The following is an 18,033-nucleotide window of genomic DNA, read 5'->3' on the forward strand; positions in this document are numbered from 1 at the left end:
TCTTAAAGGCTTGATTTGGTGAGGAGTAAAGATGGCCGCTGTAAGGTAAATAGCTAACGTGTTCACTTTATTGTGAATGATAGCATTATAAATGACAAACGGCTAACTCTAAGGTTCAGAATGTTGAAGAAAAGGCTATGGAATATAATGTATGATGGACAGAAGCAGTCTATGAGGATACTTGCAGGAAGCATAGCTTAGAGTAAGCATTGGAGAAACCAATGAGACCTATTTTCTTCAATGAAAGGGAATGAATGATGCCTCTTCACTTGGAATTCTGGAGTGAGGTGGTCAAACAACTATTGTGATTTTTGCTGCTTTATTAGGAGCCAGGCTTCACCTGAATCCCCCAATATCCTGAGCATTGTTTAGGCCCTAATCCTGAACTTTGTCTCTCAGTAAATAGAGCACATCCCAATGAGAGAGGACCCACTGTCCATCAATACAAGCTATCCTTGTGCTTATTCTCTAGGCTGTTCTGTTTGCCAGCCAATAGAATTCATTCTTACTGTAAAGGTCACAGGTGCTTTGCTACTTCGTAAGAGAATTTCCACATAACCTGCCCTGAAGTTTTGTTGCAAGAATTGTCATATGGAGACTTCCTCCCTTAAAGCTCTACCATGTTTAAATGTGTAAGAAAGTAAACCATGACATCAGTCCCTGGAGGGCATGACCCAGTGCCTGCAAAGATGGCACACTGACCCATGTTTCATTCCTCACCTCTCCCTGATCGGCTTGTTGGGGTTCCTGATAGAAGCAGGGATGTGTAGATGTGAGAGCAGCGCTTAAGGAGAGGAAACATATCCAGAGAAAACCCTTTTGACTCCTGTGTCAAGAAACAGTGAGGAAAGAAGAGACAGTCACAGACTGCCTTCAATGATGTCTTGATATCTGCACTGAATATGCTATGTGTTACACTTAATACTATCCAGGAGGGCATATGGACAAGCAGTTGGTGGAGTGTGTGAACAGTAGGGGTGCCCTCTTTACCAGGATGTCAAAGAGTTCATCTTTGACGAGAAAATGGCAAGTACTACCTTAAATGGATGCATGTTAATGTACAGAGGAGAAGATGAACTGCTTTGTGTCATGAACAGGGACAGGGTTTGGTGAAAGAATGGATAACACAGGGACAGAGAGTCAGGTTTAGTTAAAGACACTGTGGTGCTTTCAAAGAAAATGACCCCCAAAGGAAGTGGTGCTATTAGGAGGTTTGGTCTTGTTGGAGTAGGCGAGGCCTTATTGGAGCATGTGTCTCACTGCTGGGGGTGGATTTGAGGTCTTCTATGCTCAAGCTCTGCCCAGTGTCACAGTTAAAGTCCTGTTTCCTGAAGATCAAGATGTCGCACTCTCAGCTCCTTCTCCAGCACCATGTCTGCCTCCATGCCATCATGTCCTGCCTTGATGATAATGGACTAAGCCTATGAAACTGTTAGTCACACCAATTAAGTGTTTTTCATTTATAAGAGTTGCCATGGTCATGGTGTCTCTTCGAAGGAACAGAATGAGGACAGACATCTACACAAAAGATGCTGGGATCCAGCAGGGCTCTAAGGTGAAAGTAACAAGCTCTCCCTGGAGAAGAAAATAGCTCTCCCAGGAGTGTGCTCTGGGGGAGGTGCTCTTCTTGTGGGTACACACCCTTGCTTGGCTCACATGAGTTAAGTGAGATGAAAGAAAAAGTAAAAGAAAACAGAAAAAAAGACTTTCTCAAGTTTAGAGAAAACAGACTTGCATGACTTGAGTGACGTTTTCCAATTGCTCAACATAAAGTTGTAATAGTTGATATAACACGGATCTGATTGATCCCAAAGCTACACTCTTGCTGAAGACTACAGCCTTACCATACTCGCAACTCTCCTGAGCTGTCAGGATGCAGTGGGGCGACTTCAGCTGTCTGAGATAGACTGTGGGTGGGACAGAGCAAAAATTTTCCAAATTCTTTAAATTCTACACTCTGCTTTGCTGGTTATTGGAAGTTTATTTGGCACCTGCTTCACATTCCAGGTTCTGGAACAAATCCTCACTGAGGAGACTTTCATACAAACCCCTTCTGTTCCCCCTCAGAGCATCATCTCCTCCCATTCACACTCTTCCTTCCCAACGATGATGGGGCACTCAGTGAACTCAGAACTCAGCTCTAGTCCTAACTTCATTCTTGTCCCAAAGCGATGCCTTCCCAGAATCTCCATTAAATTACATTGGAAATGACAAGCAGGAAACATACTCAAAGTCAGTGTTCAGGGCTGTCCTTCCTCCATCATGGGCAGTTGTTCATCCCCGAAACACCTTTAACCAAGTCTTCTACTCTGGCAGAGACTGCCAGGAACATTATTATGCAGAGTTAAGATAGGTTAAAGGAAATACGTATCTAAAGTAGACCTTATACACTAGTGTGCCTCAACCTTAAGCTAACTTTGTGACTACCAAGTTAGGACACAAAGTCTAAAAAGAACAATGGGCTGGGAGGTGACTTCTTTGTAGCACTCATGTCTTGTATTGAGTTCAATCCCTGCATGATAGACACCGAAATCGAAACAAAATAATTAAAATTAGGGGGGAAAAAGAAGTAAAGAAAGATAGATATTTCCACTGTTTTTTTTTTTTTTGTTGTTGTTGTTATTTGTTTTTTTTTGTTTTGAGACAGGGTATCTCTGTGGCTTTGGAGCCTGTCCTGGGACTAGCTCTTGTAGACCAGGCTGGTCTCAAACTCAGATACGCCTGCCTCTGCCTCCCGAGTGCTGGGAATAAAGGTGTGTATCACCACCTTTAATAGGATTTATGTTAATATAAAACAATATACTAGTGGAATTAAAAATTTAAATTTAAAAGTAGCCCCTTTTATGTTTCTTTTGTAAATAAAATAGCATAAATTATATTAAGATTGGATTATTTAGACATTCTTAGGATTACATATATTTAGTTCTATATATACCTTCCGCCCAATATCAACAGAAAAAAAATTCAATTTTTTTTAACTTTTAAAGTTTACTAACTGTTTTGAACGATAGCATGAAGTTCAAATATTACCCAAATGTTCAGGATGGGGAGATTTTATTTTACTCTAAATTGGCATTTAAAACAAAATTCAAGTGCAGAATAATGAGCTGTAAAAATCCTATCTTTAAACTCAGCACTGTCTTCACTTCAGAATTTGCCTTTGTTGAGATTCGTTGTTTGTGGCAACCCAGACATTTTGCAGGAGGCAGATTTTCTGAAAAGCGGTTTTTGTTTTTCCTTTTTATTCACTTTTGCTCCCAATCCCAAAAGGCGATTAATATTTTCAATTCCTCCAAGGCCAAAGTATGCAAATAAGATGCAACTCCCCTTCTTCACTCTTGCATTTTGTGAAGCATCTGCAAAAGGGAACTGCAGTGCAGTTAGAAGTGTGGACATTGCAGTGAGCTGCTGGTAAACGTTCCAGTGCGTCTCTGGAGCCTGATCCGGGCTAGGGTGCAGGGTGGAGCCCAGCTCCACACCTCACTTTTTTTTTTTGTCCCAGGAGATTTAAGTGGTTAAAAGGCACTAGAGTATCTGCTATTCATGATGCTATTGAATCGGGCTTTATTGGTCTCTGTAAAAGTCCTGTAATAGTGCTAAGTTGCTGTGTAGACAATGTATACATTATAAACAGCCAGAAAAACAAAGCAAGCATCTTAAAACGTAGCAGAAACTAATGGAAAACTAGGAGCCTTCCATAAAGCCTTCTCTTTTCCGTCCTCTGTATCAGTCTGTGTTTCTCTTACCGGGTTCTGCTGTGTGTCTGTCTGTTCCTTTGCGTGGAAGCCTGAGACTGCCTTCCAGAGTTTGCCTCAGTTGTTTCTCACCTTATTCATGGAGACATGGTCTGTCATTGAACTCAGAACTCACTGGTATGTCTAGTCTGACACTCGCCTCTGCCATCTGAGTTCTGGAATTTCAGGGGCACCACACCCACTCCACTAGGTGTTCCCTGGGTTCTTATTATCCCAGCCCTGGGCATAGTATTTGCCTGGCCAGGGCTTTACCAACAAATCCTAATCCTTGCTATATAATTTTTAAAAATTTCCTATTTAAGAATTTCATACAGAATTATAACATGTTTTGATTGAACCCCATTCCCCAACCCCAACATATCCATCCACCAATTTTATCCCAAATTTCATGGTTTTTGTTTGTTTGTTTTTTTAATACACCAAGTGTTCTTTTAAAAAATATTCATTTATTATGTATATAATATTCTGTCTGTATGTCTGCAAGACAAAAGACGGCACCAGACCTCATTACAGATGGTTGTGAGCCACCATGTGGTTGCCAGAACTCAGGACCTCTAGAAGAGCAGGCAATGCTCTTAACCATTGAGCCATCTCTCCAGCTCACACCAAGTGTTCCTGTGCTGCCGATTTGGGAGCCTTCTAATAGAACGTAGTTCCACCAGGCACTCTCCCAGAAGCCAAAAGCTAACAAATAAAAGCTGAGGCCAGGTACAGGCTATATTCCTTTGAGGTCTCATTGACTCCTGCCCCAGATGATACAAGCTATTGCCGTTGCTCTTGGTTACTCTCCGAACTGGACGGTAAGATCCTATTGCTGAAGACACCACACACTTGGGTCTTAGGACACCGAGAAATCAGCCTGGTACTGCATTTAAAGAACAGATATTGTGTGTCTCCCTTGAGACACACTTTTTACCAGTGACAGTGTAATGAGGTGCATGTACATTATACTCAATAAAGAAGAAGACACCCCATACTCAGTGTGGCTTTAAGTGCTATGGATTTGTTGCCACACCCAATGTTCCTTTTATGTTCTATTTATGCTTTTCAGTTTTCATTTTAAATGAGTTGTCTCAAGTGTGTTCTTGATTTCTAGCACTTCTTTTTATTTTGAAAGAAAAGTTCATTTTTTGTGAGTTTGTCCATACTATGTGTGGGAGGACAGAAAAGGAAAGAGAAAGATATTGCTAGTAACACTTAAACAATTTTTATGTTGCACAAATAATTGCATTGACCATTCCTCTAGTCTTCACATATAAAAACTTAAAGATAATTTGTAAATATTTTCCCTCTTAAACAGAGTTAGAAGGGATTCTTTGTTTTTCATGAATCATTCCACATTAGGTATAACTCATGGACATAACCACCTTAAGAATGTCAATAAGACCTTTCCTTTCTGTGTGCCTAATACATTTGCATATGTGCAAATATTTTATATATAACTTTAGCTAGTTAGCTTTGTATATAGTTTTCAGATACAGAATACACATATGTACATAAATATATATGTGCATATATTCTGAAAGAACAAAGTCAATAAAAATGGTGTATAGACACAAGATATATTATTTTGTAAGAAGGTCATATCTAGTTTCAAGAATGAAAATATTTTTAGCAGCTTTGTTTAAAAATGTTTTCTCTCCAAGAAGCTATGCACTAAAGACATAATGTCTACTAGTGGTATACATGCTGCTAGTCCTGCAAGGGCACAAAATCAGCATTGCTTTTAAAAGGGGCACTTTCATGGGATGTGGATTTGAAGCATTTGATTAGAACTAAAGAAAGAAGATGGCTGCGCTGAGGCTTCACCTCTATCCCTATATACTGATGCTCTAATGTGCTGCGCTGAGGCTTCACCTCTATCCCTATATACTGATGCTCTAATGTGCTGCGCTGAGGCTTCACCTCTATCCCTATATACTGGTGCTCTAATGTGCTGCATTTGGTGTAGAACATTCTCCACGACCTGCACTTATATCAAAGTGCTATATTCAGCCCGCTGCTATGACAACTATCAAGGGGCAAATGTCAGGACAGCTCCCAGCATCTACGCCTCCCCATAATTGCTTTGTCAGAAACCTAATATCTGCCTTATTTCTCTAGCAGAGCAGTGAAAAGCAACAGTAGCCAAAAGCTAAATGCTGAGGGATTCTTAGTCTACTCCGTGCTCATGCCCTTGGTTCACACAATACTGTGTTTCCATTTTTCCTTATTTGCTGCCAAAGTGATGTTTACTAGGCTGTGTCCTGGCATTAGAAACTGCAGCATCAATAGAGATGACTGACTGGCTACATGTTACCATTCTTAGGCTTGGGCAATGCTGATGTTAGTGAGCACTTTGTGCAAAGTCTCTTTTAAGACTGACTATTTGTTAGGCCACATCTAGCCAACATATAATTATTATTAAATGCCTATCCTCATTCTAATATGAAACTAGGCATTTTTGGATCTCAGAATGATAAATAGGGAGGGCTGTTTTAATCCCAGAGAATGATAAAAATCAGAGCCAAACACTATTCTGAGACACCTGGAAGCCATTACGGTGTAGCCAGACACTTGTCAAGTATTAAAATACATTGTGATTATATATAGAATTATATAGTGAGGTGGAAAAGGGACTTCAGTGAGTGTTGCAGTGCTTCATGCGGGGGTGCATCTTCAACAGATACACCATGAGGTGAATATATAATAAAGCCCAGGTGTGGGGCAGGACTGTGAAGGCTGGAAAGAAAGTGGATCGGCTGATGGAAGAGTTAGTTAAGCTCACATTCAAACTCCCTCAACCCATCAAATGTCACTCAGGAAGACAGAAACCAGGCACAGCCAAGAGACACTTCTGCTCTACCTCTGTAACTCTGAGTTGTAAGAAACAATAGCAATGCATATTACCTGTGTCTGATAAATCCAATACAGGAATATACGTACAAATGAACTTGAACTCTCATGTAAGTATGATGCTCTGCCTCTTCGTGGTCTGGTTGGTTGGTTTGTTGGTTGTTTTTTTTTTGTTTGTTTGTTTTTGTTTTTGTTTTAACTGTTAATTGAAAACAACACTGAAAGGTAAAGACTGTAGAATTGAAGTCTGGACCCGGGCATTTGAAATGTTTGACAGATGTGGCCAATAGAATATGAACAATCACTAAGTGCTATTTCACTATAAGTATAGAAAGGATCTTGCATTTTTAGAAACTGACACAAAGTGAAACTTAGGAAAATTCACAGACAATAGGACAGTCTTAACGATAACTTGAGAGCCTCATTGGACTTTGCAAACTGGCTTCAACGGCAATAATTAATGGAATAAAGATGCAATTGAATTAAACTAATGTGGCCTTTAGAGTTCTGCACTCATAGTAACATTCAAATGCTTGCATGCTGGGAGCTGAAATTCATGAGGCTTTCTGATCTCCATTGTTTGGAACATTACTCCCAAATCAGAAGGGGCATGAATCTTCTGCAGTGGATCTGTCTTTTGTTATCCTATTAAATTAAAGCTATGTTTCCAGTAACATAAGCAAAAGCAATGAGTGAACCTCTGACAATGTAGGAAGAAGAGAAGGAAGACAGAAAAAAAGAGAGTGTGAGGGAAGCAAAATCTAAGCTAAAATCTCTTTTCAAGAATGTTATTTCATAAAAATAAATTGATTTTAATCTATATATTATAAATTTATGTTCAATGTTGTTGCTATAATTATGTGTTGCTAATGACTGAAGCATATGCCATGATGCCTATGTGTGCCAATGGTATGCGTGATGGTGTGTGTGTATGTGAGCACAGGCCTTTGTGCCCATGGAATGTGTGATGTGTGTATATAAGTGCACACAGATATGCATTGCCATGCTGCCGATGTGTGTCCATGGTACATGTGATGTGTGTGTGTGTGTGAGAGAGAGAGAGAGAGAGAGAGAGAGAGAGCACAGCTGTGTATGTGCTATGATGTCTATGTGTGCCCATTGTATGTTTAATGTATGTGGGGGGGGGCAGGCATGAATATGCCATGCTATCTTTGTGGACAGAGGACTATTTCAGGAATAGTGTTTTTCTTCCACTGTGCTGAGGCAAGTGCCTGGCTGTTGGGCTTCATACTCCATGTGGGCTGGATCAAGCTACAGCTGGAGTCTCTCATCTCTACCATACATCTCACCTTAGATGTTGTGGGATTACAGCTGTGTGCAATCATGTTCAGAGTTTTCACATGGTTTCTGGGGATCAAACTGAGAATGCTAAGGTTTGCATAGCAAATGTCTTTAAAAAATAAACCTCCAAAGCCCTGTAATATACCATTTCATACTTTAAAGAGATCCTCTTTCTGGGAACATGTTAGTAACCTCTGAGTTGAAGCGTCCTTGCGTGCATGCCCACATAGACTCACAGGATACCTTGAAACTTCTACCTCCCTCTATTTGTTTTCTAAGGGCTTTAATCAAGTTACCTTACTCTTCTGCCTTCTCAGATATATCAGTTGAAGACAGTCTTTCTGCTCCCTTTTTTTCCTGTTCCCTGTTCAAATAGCTAATTAGCCAAAAGAACGAGGTTTTTACAGAGAAGTTTCGTGTCTGGTTACTTGAATTGTATGAGGATTTTCTTTTTTTAAACATATGATGTTTTTGCTCACATTGAGATCCTTACTACTTAGGTTTAACTGTAGCTCACTTTCTAGTCTCTTTCCAGAAATCAGAACTATCATATCTATTAAATGATGCTACATTTTTCATAAAGGAGTTGGAAAAGACAAACGTTAGAGACAAAGAAGTCTGACAGGCCCTGCCATGTGTTTGCAGCTGCCAGAAGGACCTACCTCATTTTCTTAAATAAAAGAGCCCAGAAATTTTACAATCAGAACAGAAAATTACTCGAGAGCTGGTTGATCTTTAGGAGAAGTCTGACTTGATTCATGACGCCTGGCCTTTTCTTCCTGCTGAAGTTGCCGGTAACAATACGAGAAAACCTCCTTTCCACAGAACCCTAACACACTGAGCAGCGGTTTTCCACAAGTCTCCCTCCTGGAGTGTGAGTGAGGGTTAATGCTGGTGCCATGCAGAAGTGTAGGAGTCACTGTGTTGTCTAAGGCAAGTCGTTTTTTTTCCCCTCAAAATTATTGCTGACAAGGTAGAGGACACTGAGAGGATCATAAAGATGAGCTTCCTGATGCTGGAAGCTTCAGAATCTTGTTAATGGACTAGTAAGAAATCAAAACAGCACTGCTGCACAAAGACCATCAGCCTCCCACACCATAATGAGTCCACCGAGAAGAGCATCAACTGAATGAAGCAGACGCCTGCTTGGTCCACGCTTTAGAAGATGGTGTGTTCTGTTACCTCATCTGCCGCCCCTGAGCCCACCGCAGCTGGTCCAATGGTGCACAGCAGGACTAGTAACCATGAGACAATAGTACATAGCAAGACTGACAAGGAAAATAATTGTTAAATAGGGCTACTCTTCAGCTCCTTCAAAGCCCAAGCAATGTTCATTTAAGTCTCAAAATAAGACTGACTTCATATAAGCTCTGTATTCCCTGAGTCTGCTAGAGTGCTTGTATATACTTCATATGTGGTGTCAAGAATAACAAAATCTCTTTCTTTGAAAAATAATATCCAATTTTCTGAGCTTTGATATCCCTTAACTTCATAACAGATGTGTGATTCCTGTACAGTTTTCCCAATATATGCAATATGGATCCTTGTCAGTTACTAATGGATTGTAAAGTATATAAATTAAGGGGAAAGGATAGAACAATGAATGGACAAATTCAAGATAAAAATGTATTTGTTGCCAACCAGATACATCAGACTCATCATTTCTCGGCTAAGCCTAAAAATAGCCGTTTTAAAACAGCATGAATAAAGTGCCTTGTTCACGGAGAACAAGTAAGTCAGCTGTGTGTTTTCCTGGCTTTATGCTATGCTGAATTTCTGTGTCTGAATTCAACTTACCTATTCATCCTGTATGCACCATCTACCACCTTGCAATTGATACCATCATGAGCTAAAGACAAGCCTAAAAATTAAAAATGCAATTTTCTATTTAAGTATGTGAGAACTTTCCATGAGGCCAGGACACGAAACAATAAAGTAGGCAAGTGATGGAGACACCAAATAATCACAGAGTGGGACTTATGTTCAGATTCCCAAAGAATTAAGAAAGGTCACCCACAATAAACCAGGCTGCTGAGCTTCCCATGGTCCTACCTGCCCAAGAGAGAATCAATTCGTTCTACTTGTGCCTCACACTATTCTCAACAGAGAGAACAGTAGGGCTACATTATCACTGAGATACACATAGATTGGTGTGTGTGAGAAAAAAAGTGAGTGAGATAACTTATTTATTTAAATTAAATTTATGTAAGAAAAAATGAGTGAAATAATGACATACTTCAAACAGAAATAAATTTACCTTCATTTCTTGAAAATGATAAAATTATCTGCTTAATTTAGTAAAGCTGTAATAACTGCTTTTTGATATAAAATGTCTTTGAGGTAGAAAGGCAATTTTGAATGTAACTATATGAACATATATTTTTTGAAATATTCTGAATTAGCTGAGCCAGGTTGTGACAATAAATAAATGGCATTTCAATATTACTTGTGTTTATTGTGGGAACATCAACAATAGACATGATTTCTATGGTTATTTTGTTGCAATTGAACTTCCATAATGTTTTTAGGCATATATACCATATTTAGGCATATATACCATATATACAATATAATACATATATTAATTGTAATTAATATATAGCGACATCCTGGAAAAACACATCATAAGAGGCACCTCCTCACACTGTGAGAAAATCAGCTTCCCCAAGGTTTTATGGATGGCACCTTACTACACACCTGCTTATGAAACTCCCCAGAAATGCAAAGTCTTCTCCTTCAGCACTTCCCTCTGGCGAGCCCTTGGTGCGTGCGTTATTTCACAGAGCACAACAGAATCCTGCCGATCTACTTGCCGTCTATCTCCATCTCCTACCATTTCTTACCAAAAATATCAAGTTGAGATCAGAGAAATGCCTCAGTTGAAGGAGTGCTTGTTGTGCAAGCATCTAGACTTCACTTCGATCCCTAGCATCAATGTAAAAGCCAACTGCAGTGGCACATACCTGCATTCTTAGTGCTGGAAAGGCAGAGACAGGTGGACCCCCAGGGGCTTGCTAGTCTAGCCAAGTGCTGAGCTCCAGGTTCAGTGAGAGACCCTGCCTCAAAAAATATGACAAAGAGCAGTTGAGGAAGGAACCCTATGTTAGCCCCTTACCTCCAAGCACATGCATGTATGTGTATTGTATACACATTTAACACAAATAAACACACACAGAGACAGACAGACAGGTCACACACACACACACACACACACACACACACACACACCCTGAGCTGCTTTTATGGAGACTGTTGTTTTTGTTATCAAAGGACATCTATTGTTTGGAAATGTTCCTCATGTCAAGAATACATCTGGAGGATTTCCTGTTATCAACATCTCTTCTTCTAATGATCTAGCTGAAAAAGTCTCTCCTCTTGAGACTCTTTCAAGTACCCAGAAAGACTTCACAGGACTCTACCTCGGTGTCTCCAACAGTCCATCTACACAGTGTGCCATCTGCACATCACCGATCAATAGAACAAGGAGAGTCTGTTAATAAAAAAATGATGCCTTATCTAGTTTCAATGTGAGAGCTACAATGATTGCTTAATATTTTTCTATAATTTTAAAAAATCCAATATTATAAAGCAGTTAACAAGGTCAAGAAAAGCTATGTTAATGGCTTCTTGGGAAACTTTTCCTCCTTTCTATAGTGACTAAACTTGTCTATCACAAAGTAATGCATATTTGCCAAATAAATCATTTTAGGATGGATTTAGAAGTATTTTCTATCAATCATTCCTTACTGGGTCAGATTATTTAATATTTAGAGAAAGAGTAGTTCAAATAAATAGAAAAACAGAAAGTTTTAAAAACTGCCCGTACAAAAGTTCTCACTTGTGGACACCAGCTGAACCCACTGATGTTTGAGTCTAGCCATTATCAGCCTAACACCACAGAATATGTGCAATGCAGCTAGTCTGCTTACACAATGCGAACAGCATTGCAGTCAAATAGTTTTCTCTGCAGAAATGGTTCAGAACACCATTGACATTATTTTCCTCAACTGTCATGAAATGTGAATAACAAATTCAGTTTTTAAAATACAAATGGTGAATATGTATTTGTAGAAGTTAAGGTCTACCAGGCCTAGAGGAACCAACCTGGAGTCTGCCCAGAGATGTATGCGAATAGCCAGAGAGCATATCGTGAATGCTTGGAGGCCAACCCTTAAACTGATTGTTAGGAACAATGAAAGGTGTTAGTGTCTGCATTCACATGTATATTAGATTATCTCAGGTCTGTCACCTGTGTAAATCAAGAGACTATTGCATTATTTTGCCTGGAATGTTACCATCTTTGGGAAATTGTGTCACCAACCCATCAAGTTGGCACTTGTAGAGGACCAGAGAACAGTTTAGTTTCTGCATTCTCATGAATGTGACTTAGCAATGCAAGCACCTGTTGACCTCATCATTCCTTCTGGTGTCCCAGTGTCCACACATCTACACATTGTGATACTCTTTTATCACTATTACTACTCTCCTTTAAGTCATTGTTAATATAAACATTGGAGGATAATATTCCATAATTGTGACCATAGTTAATTTATACTAAATTTAATTTTTATATCAGATTTTAATAGGAAAAAATTACAAGGATATGGATCTTCTGTTCACTGAGACTTTTAAGAGCATTGGGGATTCTTTCCCTTAATAATGCTGCTACTTGGGAATTATCCTAGAAATAATAAGCAAGATCATATTTGTATGTGAAATTTGTATTAGGATAAGTAGAAATATGCCCCTAGTAATCTATGAAAAGGAATTCATGAAGCAACAGGAAAATTTTCAATAGTCCCATAAGATTAATAGTAACATAGTAAATCCTCAGAAAGCAGAGGAAATGGAAGCCATAGTGTAACGGTCTTAACATTTAGAAGGTTTTGTCTATCAAACTGTAAGAGGTGGGAGGAAATGGGGGAAGAGGAGAGAGGGGAAACTGTGATTGGGATGTAAAATAAATAAAAATTTTAATTAATAAAAATTGTAAGAAGCAAGTATGTTATAAAATGAGGAATGGAATTTTTAGTAAACATTTCTTTATCAATTTCCCAAATTGTCAAAATTCATGCTATATGACTGAAAATACCTTAAAAATTTTAAGTCAGTATTTTCATCAAGCACAAGATGGCTATCTTAAAGAGTAAGTGTCTTCCCAAATAAGCCTGAAACACTGGAAAATTTTTACAATGTCTCTAAATATTGGTTTATCCAGGTTCATAAAATATGACAATTTGCCTGGCCATAAATCTATGATGTCTCAGATAATGCTGTATCCTTTTATGTGTCTGCTATTAATACCATTATTAATGAGGACATCCATGTCTGGCAACACATACTGTACCACACAAAGCACAAAATTATCATGAAATATAAAACAAAGAATATCTTACAGTTACCCTCAATGGGGCTTTGTTTTCCTTATTTAGTATATTTTATCCTATACATAGAGCAACAATGTTGAAACATTAAATGATTTGAAGACATGGGTGTTTCTCCAAAATATTGGCTGTAAGAAAGGAAAATGCTAGAAGCATACTTAAGATCCAGGATTCCTAAGAATACTGACAAGGAGATAGGCACTGGAAGACTCAGAAAATAGGTTTCAAGTCATATCTCAGTTACTACAACAGTTTGTAGTTAAATCATAAAATCTACTGAAAATACAGCTTTTAATTTAATGTGTGGTCAAGCTGATCATCTTCAAGAATTAAAACTGTAGACATGATGAAGAGGCTTCTTATCTCAAAATCTGTTCCATGATGCTAGAGACTCAGTGGGTAAAACATTTCCCTGGAAACATGAGCACCTGTTTCCCAGAACCCATACAAAATCAGAGAAAGCCCAGAGCTTATGTGTCTGTACTACCAGCACTCCCAAATTAGAATAAGGGGGAGGAGACAGGAAACTCTCCCAAGTCCTGTGGTCCTCGTAACTTGGCATATGCAAAGGGGAATAACAAAGAGAAGTTATTCTCGAGCAAGGTAGAAGGTGGAATTGTCCTCTGATCTCCACCCATGTGTCTTGACACAGACATAAATGCACATACGTACTCATAGGCACACCATGTATACACAAGGGGGTGGGAAGTTTAAAAAGACAAAATTGTCTCAGTCAGTGTTTTAGATAGTTTTCAAATGTATCCAAGACAAGATAAAATGGATGAAGATTCTCTTCATGCACACAGCTACTGTTTCAGTGTTTGCACCCATAATGGCATGTCTTCTACTAACGGGTCCACTCACTAGTGCCACAGTGGAGCAAGGGAGAAAGTACGAAGAAATGTAGACTTCAGTAAATGAATCATGGTTAAATTAAAAAAAAAAAAAAACAGTAAGGAACTGTGGACTTTCTAGATATTTCTAAGTCTTGAGCCCATAAATTCAAGCAGGATATCCGACAACAATTTGTTTTAACTTAGGAGAAAATCAGTGAATAGCATTTTATTATTCTCTTCCCTCACTTTTTATTAGATCAAAGTAATTAAGCAACAGGCCAATCCTACTGACTGGGTTTTTGAATAGAATCAAAGGTGCTACATTCCCTTTCAGCATCCCCTTCCCACTTTCTCAGTAACTGCATAAGGGATATCCCCCAGCGCTCACCACCATCTCCTTCAAGGATAGGAGTTTCCAGAATGCTGCGGGGTTATACCCCAACCATTTGGTTTTAGGCAGCTCTTCTTTAGAACTACCAATGACTGCAATTAGAAGAATGGAAGCTTGTTGGGGCAGCTGGCCCAATCCCTGAGTTCAGGGGCATGGCTGCCCCAGGGGAGAGAGGTACCTTTAAAAAGAACCGGGCTGGGGAGAGACGCCCTGTTTTTTCCCTGCTTGACTCTCTGCTTCGCTGGAGCTTTGGCTTTGTAAGTGTGTCCCTCTTTCCCCTTTTACTAAAACTGATTTATCCTAAAAAGACTATTTTTGGTTATTTCCAAATTCTTCAGACCGCCGTACAGAAGCTATAAATTAAAAAAAAAAACCATCATTTCCAAACTCTTAATATTAATCATTGATTAAGCATGTGAAAAAAATGTGTGACACTTCACAAAAATCACAAAAAAATTGACATAAACAAGAAATAAGCAGCCAACTAGGAGCTGGTGTTACTCTGTCCCTTTCTGCCCCAGTTGATCTTTTTACATGCACTGTAACCTAGATAACAACCAAGCATATTTCTGGTAGGACTTGCCTACAACCCAAAATATCACCAAACAACTGGGGCCAGCCTGGGCTACAAAGTGACACTATGTTTCAAAGAAGAAAAACAAAAAGCAAAACAGACAAGCAACCAAAACACTAAACAACCGCAGAAACTCAGAATAATAAAGAATGGAGAATGAGCAAGAGAGACACAGGAAACTCTCGTTCTAAATTTTCACTGTCAGAGATGAAAAAGTGAAGTCTGATATTGCTCATATTTTTTTCAGTACCCAAACTGAGCAAGGATTTCTTTTTAATCATGAACAAATTCCAGATTTTCATATGCAAGGCAGAAACCCTGCATACATCCCAGTGTGCATAGTGACTCACTTCAGTTCTGTGAGCTCTGATGTCTGATGAAACTCTCAGCTCTGACCTTGCCACTGGCTGGCTTCGGGCCTGTACTGCATAGATTCTATGAAATGGACATTTGAAAGAAAGAATTTAGCACATGCATAACATCTTTCATGTTCATCGATCAAACAGCGCCATAAAATCCAATTAACTCATCAAACATCATAAACGATGAAGAACATACATAATTAGAGCTCACTATGTGGCCAGCCAGTGGCAATGAAGAGTCAGGGTGAGGCTTAACACAAAAACAGAATTTGACCTTGCAGGTTTTGAAATTTTATGCTTTTACTTCAGTCTGGTGCTGATGGAAAACCTCTAAACCATGGGCAAGTTCTAGGAATTGTGAGTCTGGTTACGGGTACATGAAGAAAGCATGGTTTCAATGCCAACAGCCCACAATTAGACAAAGATTTGGATCCAACATGAGAATGATGCTGTCAATGGAAAGGAGGGAGGAGAATGATGCTGTAGAAGTCTTCATGTGGCATCTCAGATGAGACCTACAGAACTTGTCATAAGAATAAATGGTTTAAAATTTATGAAATGCTAAATCGATGTGCTGTCCTAGCATTCAAGCTATGTAACCAGGCTCTGGCCCTTTCTTGGGGTACCTTCATTATCTTAGGGTAACAATGACTCCAACGTGCCTTCTGAGAGCTGAGACACATAGGTGACTACTTTCATGCAGTTTCACCTTACGTGGGTCTTCATACTGTCTGGACCTGCATTTTATGTTTATGAGAATATTACTACCAGTTTCATAGGGTTTTTGCATTTGTAAAGTGTCTCACTGATTTTCAAAACACTATAAAATACAATTTATACATTCAGTTTCATGTGGGTATGTATATGAAGGGGGATATCAGAGGCCACCCTGTATATTGTTTCCTAGGGAGAGCTACTTTCCTCTTGAGGCAGTCTTTCACTGGTGTGGAACTTACCAGGTAGGTTAAACTGTATGGCCAGAGAGCACCAGGGTCTTGTCTATCTCGCCTCTCCAGCTTTGTAGCTACCAGTACATGCCACTATGCCCAGGGTTTTCCCTGTTGCTTTGTTTTGTTTTGTTTGTAGGTTATAGGGATTGAAATGAGGTACTAATGTTTATAAGGCAAGTGCTTCCTGTCTGAGCCATCTTCTCAACCCATAAGATGTAATTTAAAACATTGGTTTCCTACTTATTACATGCATCTTGAGACTTGTAAACAAACCTATTTAGGCAAGAATTACATCCATCTTGAGATGTCTAAACTAATATATCTCCATTTCAAAGTAGTCAGCTTTTCATGATACAATCACCATGTTCTAGCAAACAAAGAAAATAGAATTGAAAAATCTGAGAGCAGAGTCAAGGGATCACTGGTACCTGCCCATCCCAGTCTAAGGAACAGTAGCAGGCAAGCTCATCCCTAAATATTGCTGGTAGTATTTCTTTAACTGATGGGTGCTCTAAGAAAACAAGCTCTAGTCTGATGTGAAGACCTGCAACAGTGACAGCACAAACGTATTAGTTAACAGTAAATGACCAGTGAAGTGAGTGTGACATTTCTACCGCTAGAGATAATCAAGCATATGGTGCAGAGAGACTTACCAAACCATCACGACAACTCTGAGTTAAATATATGTCTTTATCTCTTTTACAGCTTACTATAGAGTGCAAATATTTTCCAGAGTCAGTAGATGCTGCATGTGACTGTCCACCAAGCAGGAAAGTTCTTTTTTTTTTTTTTTTTTTTTGTTTTTTTTTGTTTTTTTTTGTTTTTCAAGACAGGGTTTCTCTGTAGCTTTGGAGCCTGTCCTGGAACTAGCTCTTGTAGACCAGGCTGGTCTCGAACTCACAGAGATCCGCCTGCCTCTGCCTCCCGAGTGCTGGGATTAAAGGCATGCGCCACCGCTGCCCGGTGAGGAAAGTTCTTTAATTATAGAATTTGAACTTTTTAGTTTTTAGAATTAAGATCTTTTCTCAAATGGACTTAGTCTGACAAGAGATTACTACATCAGACATTAAACTATTGATGCTTATCTCCAGCTTCACTGCTACTGAGATAACGGAAAAGGACCTAGATAGGAGAACCTTCTAGGTGGACCTCATTGCTGCTTACTTTGGTATTAGAAAAAATGCTTAGGATGTATCATACATCCTCTTTTTTAAGGTGCTTGTGTCAACTCTTGAGAATTAGGACTGTTGCAAATATTATTTCTCATGAGGAGACTGAAGCACACAGATCTGACCTACCTGGCTGTCAATCAGTTTTTGGAAGATATGAGAAGCAAAGTGAGGTTGGTTACAAATGCACAAGCTAACCAGATGGCAATGTGTGTAGTACTGTAGCCCACCTTATGATAAATCACCAATATAATGATGATAAATCATCTAAACTGAAGACTTGGACATGCAAATATATACTGATGTCACCATTAATAATTCCCAAATTGACATTTTTCAAATAGTTCTTATCCAACATTGATACTACATTTTGTATAACTATCAGCTTCATTTTTTGCAATTCTGGACTATAAATACTTAATATTTAATAATAATCAGTACATAAAATAATGCCATTCTGAAACATCTAAAAGAT

The 18,033-nt window shown here is 39.0% G+C and overlaps 1 protein-coding gene across 4 annotated transcripts in view; it reads right to left on the minus strand.

The window, feature by feature from the left end:
* The window catches only part of Nol4 (nucleolar protein 4), a 352,858-nt gene that overhangs the window by 44,066 nt on the left and 290,759 nt on the right, over positions 1 to 18,033 (minus strand). The gene's annotated exons all lie outside the window — the stretch shown is intronic.

The sequence above is a fragment of the Arvicola amphibius genome, chromosome 5 (assembly GCF_903992535.2).
Source record: "Arvicola amphibius chromosome 5, mArvAmp1.2, whole genome shotgun sequence".
Lineage (NCBI taxonomy): Eukaryota > Metazoa > Chordata > Mammalia > Rodentia > Cricetidae > Arvicola > Arvicola amphibius.